Source organism: Polypterus senegalus, chromosome 1 (assembly GCF_016835505.1).
Source record: "Polypterus senegalus isolate Bchr_013 chromosome 1, ASM1683550v1, whole genome shotgun sequence".
Taxonomy (NCBI): Eukaryota; Metazoa; Chordata; class Cladistia; order Polypteriformes; family Polypteridae; genus Polypterus; species Polypterus senegalus.
This window is the reverse complement of record NC_053154.1, coordinates 299426896-299446765: the sequence shown is the minus strand read 5'-3', so window position 1 is coordinate 299446765 and position 19870 is coordinate 299426896. Positions and strand designations below refer to the sequence as shown.

Sequence of the window (19870 nt, the reverse complement as noted above, 5' to 3'; positions counted from 1 at the left end):
TCTGCTGTTTAATATCATCTTGTGTTCCACACTGAATATTGACCAGAGAAATCAAAGAGTAAATGTGTTTGAGATCAAAAAGAAAATTATAGACAAGCATGTTAAGGGCAAAGGCTAGAAGACCATCTCCAACAAGTTTGTTGTTCCTGTGGCAATAGTTGCAAAAATTAAGAAGTTTTAAGGTCCATGGAACTGTATCCAACCTCTTTGCATGTGGCTGCAAGAAGAAAGTCAATCCCAGAATGGGCAGAAAGATAAGGAGAACGGTAGATAAAAAGCTAAAGATATCTTCCAAAGAAATGCAATCTGAAATTCAAGGTCAAGGATCATTGGTGTCTGATGGCACCATCCGTTGGTTTTTGAGTGTCAGTGGGCTCAGTGAAAGAAGACCCAGGAGGACTCCACTGTTGAAAGAAAACAAAAAATCCTGACTGGAATTTGCTAAGATGCGTATTGACAAGCTGCAATACTTATGGGAGAATGTGTTTTGGACAGATGAGACAAAACTAGAGCCTTTTGGCAAGTCATTTAAGATCCATGTACATAGACAAAATAATGAAGCTTCCAAACAAAAGAAAACCATACCTACAGTGAAGCATGGAGGAGGCTTGGTTATGTTTTGTTGCTGCTTTGCTGCAACTGGCATTAGGTACCTGGAGTCTCTGTAGGGAACAATGAAATGTCAAGACTATCAAGATCCACTACAGTGAAATGTACTGCCTAGTGTCATAAAGTTGTGTCTCAGTCGTAGGTAATGGATACTCCAACAGGATAAAACATACAGCTAAAAGCAACCAAGAATGGAAGAGTGGCAGAGAACAAAACATTGGACTATTCTGAAGGGGGCTTGTGTTAGCCCTGTTTTGAAACCTGTAGAACATCTATGGAAAGAAATGAAACATGCAGTCTGGAGAGGACACCCTTCAATCCTGACACAGCTGGAGCAGTCTGCTAAGGAGAATCTAAACTAACTATTGACAGGGGCATTAATCTCATTGAGAACTACAGGAATCACTTGATTGCCTCTAAAGGTTGTGCAACAAATTATTAGGGTTCCATCATTTTCGTCCATGTCGGGTTTTTTTTGTGTTATTATTTGAAATATTCTGTTGATTTTTTTTTTTTGCTAAATGCAGAATAAACAATGATGAGTGCCAGTTACTTTTGTCAGTTTCAAGTTGTTTCAGAGACAATTGTAGATTCTTCTTTTTTTGTTGAGGGGTACCAACAAATTTGTCCACATCTATTTGTCCTTTGCCTATTCTATTTTGAGGTGTGTTTGTGGTTGGATTAGGGAATTTTACAAGACTAGATGTGTCCTCGCAAAATTCAACAACATCCATGTACTTTATCTAACTGTCATAAACCAATTCCAGAATGCCCTTCCAGTCCAGACTTGCTCATTTTAAACCTTAAGCCTCAGTCCTCAAAAACTGTTTTCTGTTTAGGATTTTAATTTTCTTCTAATATTTCCACCAAGTCTTTGGCATATGTTTGTGTATTTCGAATCCCTTTCTTTTTCTGATTGATTGCCATTCTTTCTTAAATTATTATTGCCCTGTACAAAGTTTTCTATTATAGATTAATTATTTTTAAAATAAAATCTATCAATAAATAAATAGGTGGAGTGAATTTCATATTCATTATGATAGGTAAAGGGAGACTGAAGTAGGTAGAGTTAAATTTATGAATTGAGGAAAGGTGAAGTGTAGAAGTTGGAAGAAGAGGTTTTTGCACCTTATTTTCCAGGTAAAATTGTTGCTGCTTTACGCTTGAGGTATCTGAGGAACTTGGAGTAGACGAAAGAGAACAATAGCCGTGAGGTGTTTGACTTAGGGTAGGAATCCACAACAGAAACAAGAAGCAGTAGGCTGCAGGGGCTACTGATTTTGTGGTTCAAGTGAAGACTGAACTGAATATTAATTTGTTTTGAAAAAACATGTTTTTCTAATCTGACATTGGTATTAATTAAATGAATACCACATGTGTATTAGAGGTCTTTTTTTAGAATTATTTTTCATATTTTTGCTTGTCGGTTTTTCTTCCAATAAAGCAAGATTGTTTTACTGTGTGGTATTATTATTATTATTATTATTATTATTATTATTATTATTATTATTATTTACTTTTACATTTCTTTTTGAAGATATAATGAATGGACAGAGTAGTTTTTCTAAATCACTTATCCAAAAGACTGAGAGTATAAATGAGATTTTCCTTTCTCTAGAAACAGATTTCAAATATTCTAAAGTGATTATTCATCGTCCCCAAGCTACAGTAGTTGTTGAACAGCTGTAAAGCAATACCTTGAATCTCTCTCAGAGTCTGTTTTCACTTGGCAATGCTGGACATCTGACAGCACCTTAATGGTCTCATCACAGTATAGAATTGTAATTAAATAGTCAGACTTTGGTATGTCCTGTGCTGCATTTCCTCCATAATATTCACTCTGTTCAGTGTCAGAACCATCTTCTGTACCCTTAAAGAGTTACTTTGACCCTCTGTCTATCTTACATTATTCACTTGTTCATACATTCTGTCCCTGGCAGTTACCAGTGCAATATCTGTTAAATTATCAAAGTATGTATTGGTAAAAGAATTGATATACAGACCTGTTAGGAAAGATGGTGTGCCATTGTTACTGCACATAAGAAATCTCCGGCACAGCCTTATTTAAACATGAACTGTATATTATGCATTCAGCTATGGTTTCTTATTTTTGTTTGTGCTGTACACTATGATTTCATATTTACAAGTGTCATTCAGCACTTGAACCACATTCATAAAAAATGTTTTTCATAAAAGTAAACTGTTCAAGACAAAATGGATTTTATTTTTTAAGGTACACCTCCATGGAGTGCAAGGACAAGTGGCACATCATTTTATCAAATATGAGAAGAGAAGGTTCAGCTTTCAGGAGGCAACAGGAACATTTTGTAAATATTATAAAACTGCACTGGTCTAAAAATAGCAAGAGGCCAACATTGATTAAAATGTTTTTATTTTTCATTCAGTAGTTTTATTAACAGTCCATAAATAATTAAATTAAGGATTGTTTTGCAAAGTACTCTATCCCTTTAAAGTCAGCATTTCAATTATATTAAATAAAATGATATAACAATTATATTTTTACATATTCAATATGCACAGAACTGACACTGCTAACTGCTAATATGTATTCAGTACTACTGGTGTGAAGGCAGGAATTATATTTACAGTTCATTAGCAAAAGAAAGAGTGTTTACATTTTGTCTCATTCTCTATGCAGAAGAGTTCCAGAATGAGCTTTTTTCAGTTGTACAATTGATATAGTACTGCAGTACTCATTTGGGTAGTGAAGATTAATAAAAAATCAATTCACAAATTTTACTTTAATATGGTCCGCAGTTGCCTGGTAACTGATCCAACACTGATTTCTCTCAGGAGACCGTTAATGAGGGATTGACTGCATCTCAGTATAATTCTGACCAGGATTAAATATGGATCTATAGATCTACATCAAGATATAATTTGTTATCTACACTGTGTGCACAATTATTAGGCAAGTTGTATTTTTGAGGATTAATTTTAAAATGGAACAAATATAGTGCTATCAGTCAATCCAAAATGTTAATAAACCTCAATGTTTTACAAAGGAAATGTGAGTGTGAACATTCTCAGGGGAATACATATGTGTAAACAATTATTAGGCAACTATTAGTGTGCAGAATTATTACACAACTAAAGGAAAAACTAACATTTTCCCATCTCACTTGTTTATTTTCATCTGTTAGAGTGAGAATAATAAACAACTCAAAATTTACAAATAAACATTTCTGACATTTTAAAAAAAAAATCAGTGACCAATATAGCCACCCTTCTTTTCAATAACAGTCATAAGTCTTCTATTGATGGAGTCACTCAGTTTCTTGATCTGTTGACGATCAACTTTTTGTGCAGCAGTAACCACAGCCTCCCAAACATTGTTCAGAGAGGTGTACTGTTTTCCTTCCCTGTAAATCTCCCGTTTAAGAAGGGCCCAGAAGTTCTTAATAGGGTTTAGGTCAGGTGAGGAAGTGGGTCATGTCATTATTATTTCATCTTTAAGGCCTTTACAGGCTAGCCATGCAGTGGAGTACTTTGATGCATACTATGGAGCATTGTCCTGCATCAAAATCATGGTCATCTAGAAAGATGCAGGTTTTTTCTTGTACCACTGCTTGAAGAAAGTGTCTTCTAAAAACTGGCAGTTGGTTTGAGAGTTGATTTTGAGTCTATCATCAACCCAAAAAGGTCCAACTAGCTCATCTTTAATAATAACAGCGAATACCAGTACCCCACCTCCACCTTGCTGGCATCTGAGTTGAAGTGGAGCTCTGTGCCCGTTACTGATCCATCTGGTCTGACAAGAGTCACTCTCATCTCATCAGTCCATAAAACCTTTGAAAAAAAATCTGTCTTCAGATATTTCTCGGCCCAGTCTTGATGTTTCAACTTAAATATCTTTTTCATTGGTGTTCAGGTTTTAGCCTTCCTTGCCTTGGCCATGTCTCTGAGCACTGAACACCTTGTACTTCTGGTCACTCCAGGTAGGTTTTAGTTCTGGAATATGACAGCAGTGGAGAATAATGGGTGCCTGGTAGCTTCACATTTGATTCTTCTCAAATCTGTGCGGTTAATTTGTCTCTTTTGTTCTCAACATGTTTCTTGTGACTCTGTTGACTATTTGCATCAAAACGTTTGATGGTTCTGTGATCATGCCCAAATATCTTAGCAATTTCGAGAGTCTGAAAGACTTTTTACCATTTTTGACTTTTCAGAGTCGGTTAAATCTCTTTTTGGCCCATTTTGCCTGAGGAAAACAAGCTGCCTAATAATTATGCACACCTTGATATAGGGTGTTGATCTCCTTACGCCACACCCTCCCTTATTACACAAATACACATCACTTGATGCTTGGATTTGGAATATATGCATAAAATGATAATATGGTCAAAATACTTGCCTAATAATTGTGCACACAGTGTATATACAGTATTAAATGCAAGGTTGTCTGACTGACACACTCACTTAGTCAATCATCAACAAAAACACTATTTCCTGTATAGCTGAAATGCTGAAATATGGCACATAGTACATCTAGGGCAATAGTTATCCACTAAGAAAAGACATTCTGATATGTCAGTGTCTTGAAGGTTTTGATTTAAATTTGATAACTTAGAAAAAACAATTTCTAGCACGTTTTTTTTTTTTATTTGTTGATATTTATCATTATAATGGTGTAGCGAATGGGACATTCTAACGCAACATGTTCTCGGTTTTGTCACAGCACTGTTGGCCATCTCAAAGAAAAATGCGTCATGGCAGTTTTTGCAAATGTAGCTCATATGCAGAAGCAAAGTGAAAGAGAAAAAGTTTGGCAAAAGTCAAAGTAGACACGTTTAGCAAGTGCTTGCCAGGCTCTGTGGCTTTGGGCATAGTCAATTTCACACAAAAGATCCAGTAAGAAGTGATTTAATATATATTACTTCCTTACCCTTTTCGTCCTATGTGCAACCTTTTTACAAATTCCAAAGTGAGGGCTATAGTTCTTATCAGCCAGGGTGCTGCTCCAGGCAATTTCATCAGCAGTCACAAAGTTTAAATAAGAGTATCAAAAACATGGCATGTCATAAAAGGTAGCAACTGCTGTGATTTTTTTTTTTTTTCGTAACCACTTTGAAATAACAATTTCATTGTCACTCTGTATTGTAGCATTTTTCATAGACCAGTGTTTCTAAGATTTTGTGGCCTTGGAACCCATGTTTATCTTTTTAAGTTCCTTAATGATTCACAGAATGCATTTGAAGAATCATGAATTATGAATAGTATGCTATTTTAAGTGTGGGGGTTTAAAAGGGTTTCCCCTTGGTGAAACAAGCCCAGATAGAAATGAAGAAAAACAGGGTTGTTTCTGAGCATAGGCTGTCCAGGCAAGAGCCTAGGATGCCTTCTAGTGGTCAGGGCGCATTACCGCAGCCTTCTGTAGAGATTACTGTTTTTATTTTGTTTAGAAAAATTTGTCCACACCAGACTAGAGTAGAAATAAATGTTTATGTTGTGTGCTTCAGCAGTGCATGCACTGTCTGCACTATGTAGAGATCAATCTTGTGTGCTGTTGTATTCACTAGTGCATGCAGCCTGCCAGGCATCTTGTGCGACTTGCGGACACTTTGCTATCAGAGTGGCATGCATGTGACAGTTAGACAGAACCATTTCAACTTTGGCAGTTACCCGCTGCCAGGACCAGGAGTCAGGACTCAGGACTCATCCGCGGTCTTCCCACGTGGTGCACAGCCTGCCAGACTGACACACAGCTGGTTCCCAGTCCCCTCCTATTCCTCTTCAAGCACAGTGCTGCAAGGTGAATGACAGTCGACCTGGCTGCAGTCCAGACTCCAGTGAGTGATTTAGTCCAGGCAGCTTCGATGATAAAGTTATAAGTAATTTTGCTGCAAGAAAGTCGAAGCATGACTGATTTTAAAAAGACTTTTATTTGGAACGTTAATTCCCTCCATTTACTAGCAACATGTTTCTAATATTATTTACTTCTTGTACTTCCTTTTTCTATATGAAGTTCTTAGAGTCTGTTAAATATGTTATTTGCATGCAAAAGGTATTTTATTGTCCTATATAGGTTTTGTATGTTTTAGTACATACACAATTTACATGGAAAAAATAGTTGTCTTGTTATATTATTCTTATTTTATTATTCTATTTACATGTATTTATTTTCAATTAAACAAGTGTTTAACTTGTGTTAGTAGAATATTGTGTTGTGTGTGTATGTGTATGGTGGAGTGAATGGGGGATTGAGGGCTTACAGATTTTCTTGCCTGGGGCACCAAACAGATCAGAAACAACCCTGCGGGAAAAATATAGTGTAGCATTGTCAATTGCTTCTGTGGACCAGGTGTTTGTCACATGTGTAAATAAATCTGAGATGAACTGATTGCATATTTTTATCGGTGCCTTGTCTTGCATTTTTGAAAAACCCAGCACTGTTGTCCATTGGCATATCATCATTAAGTCTGCATAAACCAATCAATGATTTCTGTCACACTAATACCACCAAGGACTTTAGATAGCAGGTCCAACTGTAAGCAGCTCAAAAGAGCTAATAACATTATCCACTGATTAAAAAATACAAATATCGTATACAGAAAAGTACTTACAATAGCTACAAGAGTACTTCTGATACATTCATTTAACCAATGGCACTATAATTGAGTCCCATCAACTTGGAAAATTGCACAGTTTACAAAGTTTGTATGTGTATATATATGTGTGTGCTGAGCTTTATAGCTTTCACATATACTAGCTCTCAACTTATCAAATACAATTTCTTTAAGTGCTGGGAAAGTGCATTGTAAAAAAAAGTTATTGTTTATATATAGATATTTTCGGTGGGATCAAATAGGTCTTTAAAGAAATCAAAATTAATAACTACCACAACTTTTAATGCCAAATGTCTTTCTTTCAGGAGAAATTTTACAGTGTTATTTTGATTACTTTATTCGTTTTAGTTAGCATGCTATAAATGTTAAGAAAAATATAATATTTTAGAAAAACTTGTCAATGCAAACTATTTCCCTCTGTTTGCTCCTGCTGGTGAGTTACAGAGATGACAAATTTCCGCCCCACGTTTCACACTTGTCTGCCTAAGGGCCAGTTTATACTTGACACTCAGAATGCATACACACATGCATCATGAGGGCTGCTACGCGTTCCCAGCATTCATTTGACATGTCCTCTGAGCACATCCTCAGAAATTAATGTGACTCGTGTGGTGAGTTGCAGTACCAGCAAAAAGTCAGGGGGCATAGTGTGATCAAGTTGGAACTTGATGTCAGGGTCTCTGTTTACTATCTACATATTACAGAAAGCCACTTTGCAGATCCTACAGGATCAATGTGTGTATTTCGAAATGTTTGATGAATGGTTCAATGTGGTGAAGCAAAATGCCGGCATACAAATGCATTCATGGTGCTTTTTATATTCAAGTGTTGCACATTCCCCAATGTAAGGACATGATGCATTTTAAAAATCTCACATTCCATCTTCTTTGCCATCTTTTTTGCACCTTCACAACAGTATTGTCATGTACGGCAGTGTATTTGAGCCACATATAAAAAAATAACACAGTGAAAAGGTCTATTTTGTGCTTAAAGTGAAAATTTAGTCTTTAATCTCAAAATGTCCACTTTAATCTTGTAGTTTATCGTTGAAGTAGACTATTGTAACCGTCATCTTAAAACCGACCTAGTTGCATGTTTTCCTGGTGGGTTTCCACAGTGTTCTCTGGTTTCCTACCAAAGACATGAAAGTTTGGGGGTTTGGTGATGCTAAAATTATGCTAGTGTATGTGTATGCTTGTGTTCACCTTGCAATGTTTTTGTCTCACGCCTGATGCTTGCTAGAATGGATGCATCCAGATATTGTGGCAAGGTATCCTTGGAATTTAATGGGTGTTTCAGGTAATTCACAACACAGCGAAGCCGAACATTTTCTCACCGTGATATCTTGCACTGTCACCTGGTGGATTCTCCCAGATTTATGTAAAGTACATGCGCAAGTATAAACCGTACAACACTTCCGTAGCAGTAGCGTCCACAGGCGCACATGTCACGTGAAGTATAAACCCGGCCTTACGTCTGTTCTTGATTGTGCTGTGTTCAACTGAAAAACAATAATAACATTTTATTTACAATGCACTTTCCCAGTACTCAAAGAAATTGTATTTGATAAGTTGAGAGCTAGTATGTGTGAAAGCTATAAAGCTCAACAAATGAATTCTCAACTGGAAAATCTATTTCAGTTGCCTTATCTCTACAGTATTTCATAGCCCCTTTCTCTAATAACCAAACGGCTGCCTTTATGCCACATGTTAGTTATAAATTAAGGTTACGAAATAAGTGAAACAGTGGAATCATCAACTGCTTTATAATGACATTTAAGAAGACATAAAAGATCAATTTTCTGCCTAATTCCAAACCTAAATGTCCTTCCATTTGAAATTTTGTAAGGTTTAAATACAGTAAATTAATAAAAGAAAGACTAAATACTGCAAAAAATATAAACTAACCATATACTGTCTTGTGCTCCTCCACTTATTGTTCCTTGGTTTCTGTTGTTCTTTTTTTATTGTCTGTTGTTTATTGAAAACACTTGGTACTAAATAAACTTTGGTACACCAGGGAGTGATCTCTTAGTGGGTTTGTAAATGACCGTGGAAAACTTTTTCTGCATGGCAGTTGATGCAGACTGATATAAGGGCCCTTCTGTGAAGGTCTGTTTGAGGAGATCAGACAGAGACCAGTCTAAATGTAAGATCAACAAAGGCAGATGGTAATTTTCCATGTAATAATCTTTTTAATGTATGCGCTATATTCAGCTTATCTTTAAATTTTACACCTTGTTGTAGGTGGACACAAGGTGAAGCTGAGCAATACTAACATCTGGATGTTTTATGGTTTTCTATCACTGGTTTAAAGAAAAGAGCAAAGCTGGTTATTTACCTTTTGCAGTGTGCCTGTGTTTTCACTCCTTTGATCACTTTCCCTCCGACAGATAATTTAGCAATCGCATCTCAGAGTGGAAGTGTGTAGTTAATGTTAAAATTGCTTTTTGCTTCACCGCTCATGGAGGAGAGGGGAAGAGCAGTCATAAATTCTGCACGGCTTGCTGATTAATTCTGAGAAGGGAGTGAGACAAAATGAGATGCTGCCTTTCTCTCGTTTACTCTTATCAGGGTGCCCTACATAAACAGATTTATGTTTTCTGGTCTTGTGTTTGATACTAATAAGGCTAAATACATACCATCATTGAAGTAGCTTTAAATTGTATTAACTGGTAACATTTTTCCCTCTAATGAGCAAAGCAAACAAGACATGAAAAAAAGGTAAGCAATATATAAAAGGAAAAATTCTAGGAATTCAGGAAATCTTTAAATGGCTCAACATAAATAATCAAATAATTTTTAAGGAATCCAAAAAAGTTTTTAAACTTTCCATAATTTTATGAATGACATTTATTTGTAATTCTATACCAGCTGAAAAGAAAGCAACAACACCAAAAAAGTAAATAAATTGCATCATGCCTGCATGAGCTGAGTACCCTTATGTGGTATACCTATCTAGGGTGATATATGTAGATGGTCTTCATAAATAAAACAACGGCTCGCTACTGTTCCCTGACTTGCACTTAGTCCTCTGAAACTAATTAAAGGAGATCTCTTTTTTTATGCAGAAAACCTAAAAGAAACCTTTGACTGTACTTACATATGTATTTTAGTTTATTTTTTTATATGAATTGTATACCCTATTTCATGTTCATTTATCATTACACTATTCTCCTCTTATGTGTTCTTACAAAACCCTTTTTTATACAACATTAGTATTTGTAGTTTGTTCATCATACTCTCTTGTGTGGTATGTAGTATTTTACTATGAAGTTTTATTTTTTACAAGTTACATAGTATATAATTTTCTAATGCATTTTTGAAGCAATTTCTGTGGTATGGTTTTGGACTACATACTACATACAAGGGACATGGAGAAAGTGCAGAGGAGCACTGTTGGATTTATTCCAGAATTAAACATTATAGATTACAAGAAAAGATAAAATCTTTTCATTTTAGGCAAGTGCAGATTTAGTGGAAGCTTGGCAGAAGAGAATAAGCAATATTGTGGATGGTAAAGCAACAAAGTAGTAAATGTTCCAGGCTTACAGCTTCAAATGCCTGATTCCAGTGCCTTGTCATATCTGTATGGAGTTTACATGTTATCTTAATGTCTATATAGTTTTATTCTCTAGTGCTTGCTTCCCCACGTACAGTATTATGAACTCACTAATTAGTTCCTCAAAATTGGCCTGATGTTCATGAAGGTGGATGTGTGCATGAATGACCCCTTTGTTGAACTGTTGTCCAGTCCAAGTTTGATTCCTGTATTATGGCCCATGATGCCAGGATAGACTGAGTTTAAGCAGTTTAAGAAAATAGAAGAAAGAAAGAAGAGAAAACTTTGGTGTGCCACGTATTTCTGCAAAATAACATACAGTGCGCTGAAACACAGATGAAAGCTCTTTTGAGGCATAGTATGAATTATTGTTAGAAAACCTTTCTTTAGCTAAAGACTGTTAACTATGTGTTACATGTTACTTTGAAGCTTAGTTAAAAATTCTGCCTTAGGAACCATCAAGACTTAGATAAGCAGGAAGTAAACAATTTTTTGTTTGTAAATGTGATTTGTTTTCATGCAGTTTTATTCTGTATGTTATTAAATGTGTTACTCTTATGTTTTGAAATGTCACTATACATTGAAATTTTACTTAATAATTTGTGCCACATTTACAGAGCTGGCCCATTTCTGGGCGAGATGTAATTAAGGTTCTTTTTTAATTTACCTGGAAAAACCAAGACAGACTAGTTAGTTGATCCAGAAATAACTAAAAAATATGATTGCTGGAAAAAGTGTATACATTGTGAACAAGGTATCCCAGGTTAGTGTAACTGGCATGAGCAGAACTTACAGGGTATTTAGTGTAGTAATGTATGGGAAATCAGTCATGGAAAGCAATGTCGTTTACATTTTGTGATCCTTTGAGTCTTGTACTCTTTTTGGTTTATCAAGCATGTAGGATTATAAGTACGGGGTCCATTTGATCAGTGAAATGGCCAATCTTTTAATCTGAGTTTAAGCATTTAACTAGTAAAGTTTTTTTTCTTAGTTTTAAGTGAAAAGCAAAATTTTGCAATATAAATATCTTGATTTTAGTTAATTAAAGTTTCCTTTGACTTGATATTTAATCTAATGTTTAATTAAGTTACATTATTTGAAAATAGATTTTTTGTTATGTTAGGTTAACCTTATGTTTGTTGTTGCTGTTGTTAATTTTATCTGTTTGCTTGGTTTTCTATTAGTCAGTAACTATGTTTTAATTTTTTTTAATGTTAAACATTTTTTAAAGTAAAGCTCATTTTTTTGTTTTTAATGTTTGTTTTACTGATTTGATCTCATACTACTACTTCACTTTGTTTCTACTTAATTATTTACATCCCACTTTATTTGAGTAAATCAATATATTAATATATTTAGTTTTTATTTGTCATTTTAGTTTTTAAAGTGTTTTCATACATATATATACTGCATCCCTTAGACCAATATCAGATACTATTATTTTTATTAGAATTGAAATTTTCACTTTAGGCCAAATAATATTTTCCTTCAGTGACTTCAAAATTTTCACTATCTCAAGGTGAGAAGCAGGCAATTTCTCAAAGAAGCCCCAAGTTCAGTAGAACTTTTTAATCAGTAAATCCTCATCAGTTTTCATCCTGTATATTACCTTTGCTATAGCTGCTTCTTGCCTGACTGTTTCTAGTCAGGTTCTAAAATACAGAGCAGACTTGTAATTGGGTAGAAAAAGTAATTGGTGCATCAAACAAATGTTTTAGAAGGGCACATTTTTCCTTTATAAAGATTCATGGAACTCAGCTCAGTATTTGTTTCTTAACAGTTATTATTTGCTAGTTCCATTCTTTGCCTCAAAAAATTAAGTCATACATTTGTGTTTTTTTGAGAGCTTCTTTCTTCTTCAACTTACACATAGGGAAAATTGTGCAGTATGTTTTGAATTTTTGATATTGAGTGAGACAAGACTTTCTGTAAATACCCTGATGTTGTCCTGGGTTTCTTGGAGACTTCTCATAGAATCATTTGGTCCATACTTGGGCTTAATGTAGTAGGATGACCTGGCTTGGATAGATTGTCAGTGGTTTGAAATTTTTCTTTATTTTTATTTGATATGTCTGACAGTGGACTGATTGCCTGCATGTTTCTTAGAAATATCTTTAAACCCTTCCCAGACTCGTATACATTTAAAATCTTTCTTCTGAGAGCCTCAGAGAGCCTCTTGATCTTGGCATGATGTGCCCAAACAGCTCAAATGCTCAGACTACACCACATCACAGGTTTGTAATGTTTATCTAAAGAAGGACCATCCAAGGTACTGTCTAATGATGTTCTAGTCATTTGCACCTAATTTCTAATTATAGAAATCTGATGCGGTGATAAAGGTAAGGGTGTACTCTCTTCTTCCAAAAAATGAAAATCTTTATTTCTTCCTGGTATAAATAGTACAGATGGATGAAAATGTTTTTATTTCAATATTTTCTTAAAAAATAAGATAATCTATTACTGTTACTGAATATCATTCAGTTTCACACTACATGTTATTCTGTCCAAATATGTCAAAAAACAACACACTTTTTAATTGGGCCTGCTTACTTTTTCATTCCTTTATATGCACATACAGAAGATCTTTGGAATTGCCATGCCTAGCGGTGATTATCATTGCTGATATTTTATTTTCTTAGCTTAAAGAAATATTGTTACTCTCCTATGTAAATTGGAAGTCTCCATTATCCTTGTTACATACATTGGATAATCTCATTTATTCCTAACATTGACTGTTGCATTTCCAAAAAAATGTTTGCTAGCTTTCCCTGTCTCATCCACATCATAATCATTGTTTTCAGTTTGTAACAATTTCACTGATTGATAATTCTGGAACACCTCTTTCCATCACTAACACAAGCAGCTCCATCAGTCAGTTTAATATCAAAGATCATGTGATGTCTTACTCTTAAAACATGATTTCATAATTGGAGTGGTCACTATTGTCTTATCTCATAGTTAGACGTCAGAATATTCATTGCTTAGAAGGCTGGATGAGATCTTTTTCTTCTTCCGTATAGAATTTGCCCAAGGTTCCTTGTGGTTAAAATATATTTAATCAATATTGTTGGATTTAAAGTTTTTGTGAAAGGATCTCTCCCAGTCTGTAACTCATTAAAGCTCCTCATTTCCACCATACCTCAGTATATGAAGACCCTCTGTAGCCTTTCCAAGTATTTTAGCTTGTTTAAAAGTGCTGCTTTCATTAGAGAATAGGCAGCCATAAGAAGAAAATGAAAATAATTACATGGTAGTACAATATATTCAGAAGTGTGTGAGTACTCAGTTAGTTATATGTACTGCAATTTTGTTATGTTTTTAAATATTAGTAATTGCCATTAAATTTTGCAGTATCTTCAAATTTAATATTCCGTTTTAATCTGAAATTAAACTTCAGATAATATCCTTATTGTCAAAAATTTGTCAGTCTATAACACCTGATAAAAAATGTTTTTTTTTTTTGTTTTTTCATCTCCACCTTCAACAGGTACCACTAAATCCCAATTCAGATTTGTAAATTTTAGTTTTCTGTTTGTTTTTTGCTTAAGAATAGCTTTAATCTTGGTCAGTAATTAGTGTTTTTCTGACATTCAAGGCATTACTTTTAGACACTACATAAAGTATATGTTATAATTTGTTATAGTTTAAAAAGATTAACATCCTACTGTTGTTTTGGGGCATGTGAATGCCTTTACACTACATAAAATAGCATAACTTAATTTTAGAATTGTTTCACCTGGTTAAAAAACCAAAAACAAAAAGAAATAGTCAGTTCCCATGAATGGGCAACAGACAACTGCCTGTTATTAATTATTGACCAGTTCAGTTAATCATACATTGCCGAAGTAGCAACGGTAAACAAAGACTTTCTAGAATGGGGTTTAACCGTGAATATTTTGGCCCCATAAAGCTCATTTAAAGTAGAGGAACTGCTGAAAGTATATTTAATAATATGATCCTGGTTATGTTTGCATTCTCTGTGTGTGTGTGTGTGTTGGTAACCATCTGAGTTGTTCAGATTATTATCAAAATTCATTATCAGAATTTCATATATATGTATTGTTTCCTTTTGAACTCCATGTATCATTTTATCTTTTTCATAGTGCCATTATTTTCCAACCTTATACCAATTTCTTTATCTTCTTTATATTTTTTGTCAATGGCATATGACACAGTTTTTGACACATTAAGTAAAGAAATGCTTTTTGTGAAGGATGTTACTATATTACTCTGAGCCACTACATGAGCAGCAAGTGAAATTCACATTGTGTTTATTGACTGTTGCAATACATGTCTCTCTTTGTCTCTCTCCCCCTATTTTATTCACATTTTGCCTACTATTAATGTGCTTTTAAAGTTAATCCAGAGCAGTGCAATGTCCTGAATATTATCTTGGCTGAATTGCTATCGTGGTTGTCTTGAAAGCAAAAGGAATATTTCTAAATGTCCAGCTTTATTCATTTATATGGCTTAATTTCCAAATTTAACAATCCACCATAACTAATAGAAAAGGAAACCTAAAGCACACCTATAACATTTTCTCTTGGTTTGAGCCTGATGTTCATTTACTAACTTAGGTTAATCAAATTTTAATGTGGTGAGGAGGTACCATCAGAAATAAGACCAATCCGTTTAGGTATGCACCAACAAGCACTTGTCCTATGTTAATTTAGTGTTAGTCCTTAATCTAAAACACATATTTTGGAAAGTTGAAGCATACTCAGCACAGACAGGCTGTGATTAAAGCCCAGTCTCATGGATTCATGAAGCCACTCTGCCTCACTGCAACAAAGATGTTTTTTTAATAATCTGTTTGAACAAAGAAGGCAGAGTATTATGTCATTCATATTTACTTGACCTGTGGAGACTAGAAGGTAATGGCAAATCTCCATTATATAAGATTTTAGCAGCCTTCTTTTCTGGATGGCAATCTTGCACTACACTACAGTGTATCTGAGATATATTTGAGGAAGAATGATCCTTGGGGAAATCTTTGTTTGGAAAGTTAGCATCAAATGATAGGAGAATTGTCTAAACCACAGGAAAACAAACTATTTAATAAATCTTACTATGTTACCATCTTCTATAGCCTATCACTTTTTCCACTCCGCATTTTGGAATCTATAAGTGTTAGTTTTCCCAGTATCAAACAACACCTACTAAAATGCCTTCTATTGCTATTGGATTGGAAGGAAGTCTTACCTTGACTTTAAATAATTATCACATGGACTAAGTGAATTCTGAGCAGGTTCCAGCAAGGAGCAAACAGAATTTTATTTTAGAATTTATTTTGAAATCTTATCAGCACTGATGCATATTTTAGAGGGTTTTAAGTAATATGGAGATGTCTGCTTTCTCTCTCTTAATTTTCGGTTATTATAGTTCATAAGCATGAATCCATCCATTGTGTAGCTTGTAGATTATTGTAGCCCATATAGTTGTAGACCTTACCTATTTTCTTTTCACAAGTTGCATTTAATACTACCTAGTGAATTTATGTTTCAATCTTGTTGAAATATACAATTTTTTAAGTTTTATGTGGTCACGGTCACTTTTATTCTTGCTCTATCATAGAATACTTACATATTTTTAGTATGTTTGATGGTAAAGAATGTTCACAAAGTAATCCAGGATATCCTTGAAGGCTTATAGTGATAACTTCTGTGAATTGAGAACGAGTGAGGAAAAGGAAGGATGAATGAGGACTCTTTGACCTTTTAGAATTTTTATGAGAACACACTTTTCGAAAGTGAAATGTAGAGTTAATAAAATGTGCAGTTGTTTAGGCTGGAACTCCGTTTGTCATGACAGATCAAAGTATATACAATTTAGCATAATTCTTTAACATTCAGATATCATGGATTTAAGAAGAATAATTTTCAGTACTGTAGGAGGAAAGCACTTAACAGTGTTGATAGCCTCTTATCTAAAACATCTCATCTACACCATAAAAAATTATTTCTCATTTTAATTGTGCAGAAGCAGGGCTGTATGTCAGACTGAAGGTTTTTTTCATTTTGTATCAATTAGTGGGCTTCAGTTCACAGTCTGAAATTGATAAGACTTCAATTCAGTAAATAATTCCAAATTTCACGAATTAATGTTACTTTACAAAGCAAAACAGAAAATAGATACTTTCTTTGTCATTTTTATGAAATTGAAAATGCTTATGCATCAATTTTCTTAGCCCTATTTATTTTTATTAAATTGATAAATACCTCTATTTCTTCTTAGGCAAATATGAACAACATTCACTATGTCTGAACCAGCACTACATTAAGCACACTCATGTGGACACCAACATTATATCTAGACCCATTACATAACAGCTGATGATGTAAGGTCACAAGAAAATAGAACATGTCCAGGCAGCAAAATGCCAAAGGTGAGGAACAAGTTTGAATGGAGCACCTGCCCATTACTGGGCATACATTCACACACCAGGCCACTTTAGAGCCACCAGCCAACATTGCAGGATGTGTTTTAAAAAATGTCCATATGTATAAGGAAAACTGCACATGAAGAACATGAAAGCTCAGCACAGAGATAAATACAACTATTAAAATAATGTTATTAAAGTCCATCCATTATCCAACCCACTATATCCTAACTACAGGGTCACGGGGGTTTGCTGGAGCCAATCCCAGCCAATACAGGGCTCAAGACAGGAAACAAGCCCCGAGTAGGGCGCCAGCACACTGCAGGGCACACACACACACAGGACAACTTAGAATCGCCAGTGCACCTAACCTGCATGTCTTTGGACTGTGGGAGAAAACCAGAGCACCCAGAGGAAACCCACGTAGACATGGGGAGAACATGCAAATACCACACAGGGAGGACCTGTGAAGTGAACCCGGGTCTCCTAGCTGTGGGGCAGCAGCGCTACCACTGCACCACCGTGCCACCCTGTCATTAAAGTACATTTTGAAATTAAGAAACAAGACAAAATGCAAGTCAGAGAATCATTATGATTATTACCATCTCACAACCATTGAGAAATGGTTAATTTACATTACATTTTAGATTAAGTCTTAACATTTTTTGTTCTCTCCATTAATCAGTGACTTAGTATTGTACATAAAGAGTTTCACTAAGGTGACTGCAGCATGCATTTCAGAAATATTTTATTTGAATTACTTTTTATCTACTAAATATAATGAGGAAATTATGTAAGTAATTTGCTTGTGTATGCTTTGAATATGAATAATTGAAGCAAATATATATAGTATTTTTAATCTATTTTGTATTAATACTTACCTGACAACCATATGCTCACAGTTTGTGTAGGATTGTGCGGCAGAGATACACTACAATAAAAGACTCTGACTGAGTGTCAAAGAGTCTGAAGTACAAAGACGAGCAGTGGGTGGGTCTCGGTACTGACCACTCCAAAAAAGGGGAGGGTGGTCTTGGTTTCTGAGGCATTGAAGAGAGAAGCAACCCTGAGGAGATGCCAAAAAGAAAGACTTTTTTTGTCCCAAACTTTTCAACCACATCTACAAAGTTGCTGCATGGCAGTGTCTCAGAATTTTTCAAAAGGAAATAATTGTTTGATAAACCGCTCAGCACCTCCACTTTCTCACAACAGAGAGATCATCACCTCTGACCCTTGGACCATTTGAGAGCATGCCCATTACTAAAAACCACCATCAACACTCCCCCAACCCCAGTTCCCCCTTTCCATTTTAGATGCACACATAAACATGCATCATGCCTTCAAGGATTATGTTGTTCCATTCACTACAAAACTTTAGTTTGACTGTCATATCTTTTCGTCTTAAATATCTCACTGGGGCTGATTAACAAGACACATTAAGGTTTCATACTGAACAGTACAAATTTGTAAAAAAAAAGAGTATTGGCAACAAAAGAGTAAATGTACATACATTGAATCAATTTATATGTTTTGCTCAATATCAAGAGAGACACTTCTTGGATGTTGGAAAGAAAATAGTGTAATAAGTTTGTATCATTACTTCTCGTCATTCCATTATGGACTATTTAAATTTAAGAATCGGGATTTATGTGTTGATGTATGTATGTAACAGGTATTAGCAAGATTACCATTTTTTTTTTTTGGCTCTTGGCATTTTCCTCCTCATTTGGATAGATGCCTAAGGATAGTGATAGGACCAGGGAGCCAGGCTCGTCGGATCCCAGCAGTGACTGGCTGAGATGGCTAGGATATGAGCCAGAGATTTAACCATGTTTGCCAGTATCTCATCTCTGCTGCAAGACCCAAAGTGTGAGCTGGAAAAGAGAAAGAAATGCACTAGGGTTCAGGAAGAAAGCCAGTCATTTCTGACACTGATTATATTCTTGGTTTTAATGTATTAATTTATTTATCTCCACAAATGTACTGTTTTTATGGATTATGTATTGATGAAGAATTGGAACTGCACACATTGGGTATCTTTAAGACTTGTAGTTGTTTACTCATTTATGGTTGAAAATAGGCACCCTATTTTAAAGTTGTTTGTATATGTTGCAATAAATCCATGAGGCAATCAAAAACAATAATGCTATTTTTACTTCTCCAAGGGTGTGTTCTTTCAAATAAATCATAAGTTTTCATTTGTCTGCTCTCTTTACTTAGTAAAATATGCAAGGCGAACAATTTTGACTCTTTTGAGAACAACGCTTTTGCTGAAGGAATCAGTGCTATGCTTGATTTGTATGTACTGCTTATAGTATAACATTGAAGCATTGTGTTGTGCAGATTTACAGTTCAAGCATCATGGGTTCAATAACCATACCCAGATGCTGTCTGTTGTCTCCCTATGTTAGTTTTCTGAATTGTGTGCATTCAGTTTCAACTTAAGATTACCAGTATTGCTTGTTAGCATATTGAATACTGTTACATTGTACCTGCTCCTCTTGTGGTTTCACGTCAGAACCCCTCATTTGACTGAATGTCTCTGTTTGATGCCTCTCCTATCCCTGGTCATGAGCACTTAAAAGGAAAAAAAAGCCATTTTTAACTTATGGCTTGTTCATAGCATAATTTTGCAACTTACTTTGACTCTGGACTACTGAAAGTATCTGCAGGAGTGGAGCGATTGTGGATACACAAAGATCACTAGAGCACTTCATATTATTAGAGACAGCAC

General features: G+C 35.0%; 1 protein-coding gene across 1 annotated transcript in view; it reads left to right on the top strand.

Moving 5' to 3' along the window:
* Window positions 1-19870, top strand: part of fbxw4 (F-box and WD repeat domain containing 4) — a 243968-nt gene that overhangs the window by 98748 nt on the left and 125350 nt on the right. The window lies entirely within an intron of this gene.